Source organism: Ovis aries, chromosome Y, assembly GCF_016772045.2.
Source record: "Ovis aries strain OAR_USU_Benz2616 breed Rambouillet chromosome Y, ARS-UI_Ramb_v3.0, whole genome shotgun sequence".
Classification (NCBI taxonomy): domain Eukaryota; kingdom Metazoa; phylum Chordata; class Mammalia; order Artiodactyla; family Bovidae; genus Ovis; species Ovis aries.
In genome coordinates, this window is record NC_082741.1 from 7,957,419 (window position 1) to 7,959,913 (window position 2,495).

Below are 2,495 nucleotides of genomic sequence, written 5' to 3' on the forward strand. Positions count from 1 at the left end.
TGCAGCATGAAGGCTTTCCTCTGTAACCGCAGCCTTCAAACTATTGCTGATAGACACCTGACATTCACAAGGCCACTGGACTCGACATGACACCTATCCTTGTGCATGTCAGGGGTCACTCATCAAAAGAAAAAAAGTGCAAAAGAAAAACCAGGACACTCTCAGGAAGAAAACATCAACAGTTAAATATAGCTCAAAGTGGTTTTTAAAAAAGCCAAAAGCAATGAATATCCCCAAGGCTGGTGGGCTTTAAAAGATACCTAGCCTTCAAAACTTGCTAGCAGTCTCCCATGAATTAAAAATGTCAAATAGTGCACCGTATCTGGAATAACAACAGCAGTATTATTTCTTTAAAAATACATTTAGTATTTCTTTTATTTTTGATATAAAATTGGAGGTTAATTACTTTACAATACTGTATTGGTTTTGCCATACATCAACATGAATCCACCAAAAGCACATGAAGTTCACTCATTATCGTGAATTACTGTCAACTCTTTTGTGTTCAACTCTTTGTGATCCCAGCAATTGTATCCCACGAGGTTCCTCTGTCCATGGAATTTTCCAGGCAAGTATTCTGGAGTGAGTTCCCATTTCCTCCTCCAAGTGATCTTCCCAGCTCACATCTCCTTTGCCTCCTGCCTTTGAAGGCAGATTCTTTACCACTGTGCCACCTGGGAAGCCCAGTGTATTGTTAGAGATAAAAAAACTGTACCAATGTGGTATCACATATGAGTAGTGAAAAAGTATCAAATATTGTGCAGACAAGACATGGTAGAATAACATTTTTAAAAGGGACTCTTACGGGTACTAGTGGCGTATATTTGGTAGGAGACATTATTAACATCACTGAAGAAGTGCCTTCTGTTATAACAAGAAACCAACCGTATGATTTGGCAGTTCCACTCCCAAGAGTATTTCAGAAAAAAAACAGAAACAACAACAAAAAAAACCAAGATTCTGAAAAACACATGTAAGGCAACCACCCACTGGAGGAAGATTAACAACATCCTAGACATGAAAGTCAAGAAACTGATGCAGCCCCTATAGAAAACAGCGTGCAGCTCTTTTTTAATTAATTAATTTTTTATTGAAGGATAATTGTTTTACAGACTTTTGTTGTTTTCTGCAAACCACAGCAAAAATCTGCCATAAGTATACATATATCCCCTCCCTTTGAACCTCCCTCCCACCTCCCTCCCCGGTATGAAGTTAAAAACAAAACAAAACAGTTACCATATGACCCAGCAATCCCATTAGTGGTCATATATCCAGTTGGGATGAAAACTCCCATCAGAAAAGAGACATGCACAACAGTGTTTATAGGAGCACAATGTACAGTGGCAAAGACATGGAGACAACCTTAAATGACCTTAGATAGGTGAGTGGACAAGGAAAAGTGTGTTATACATAAAATGGAATATTTGCGATAGGAAAGAATGAAATAATGCTATTTTTTCAACATGGATGGACCTAAAGATGATCGTACTAAGTAAGTCAAACAGAGAAAGATAAGCATCATATAATATCATTTATACACACAATAAATCTACAGTAGAAATAAACCTATTTACAAAACAGTAGTGATGTAGAAAACAAAGATTCATACCAATTGGAAGATGGAAGAGGCATAAAATGAGGGTATGGGATTAATAGATAACCCCTACAATATATAAAGTAAACAACAAGGGCTTTCTGTTTATCACAGGGATTATAGTCAATATCTTACAATAACCTACAGTGAAACCGAATTTTAAAAATAATATAATTGTTCTTTAGTTGTGGTACAAATAAACCCATACACCACACCTACTGAGCCCTTGCTATAGAGCCTGAGAGCTACAAATGCTGAAGCCTGTGTGCCTAGAACACACGTTATGCAACAAGAAAAGTCATATAATGAGAAGCCGAGAGTAGTCCCCATTCAGCCAACAAGAGATATTCCATGTTCTTGGGTGGCAAGAACCAGTGTTGTGAACATGATTATGCTATCCAAAAGAATCCACAGATTCAGTCCAATCCTTATCAAAATACCAACAGCATTTTTCAGAGAACTGGAACAATTTTTTCCTTTTTACAATTTGAATAGAAACACAAAAGATCCAAATTAGTCAAAGCAATCTTGAAAAATAAAACCAGAGCTGGAGAAATCAAGCTCCCTATGAGAGACTATACTCCAAAGCTACAGTAATCAGTACAGTATGATATTGGCACACAAATGCAAATATAGATCAATGGTACAGGAAGCACAGAGATAAATCTATACACCTTTGGTCACCTAATCTGAAACAAAGGAGTCCAGAACGTACAATGCAGAAAGGACAATTTCTTCCATAAGTGGTGCCAGGAAAACTGGACAGCTACATGCCAGAGAATGAAATTAGAACACTACCTGCCAAAATACACAAAAATAAACTCAAAATGGATCCGAGATCTAATGTGAGTCCAGGCACGATAAAATTCTTAAAACAGGAAAAAACAGGGAAAACTCTCTT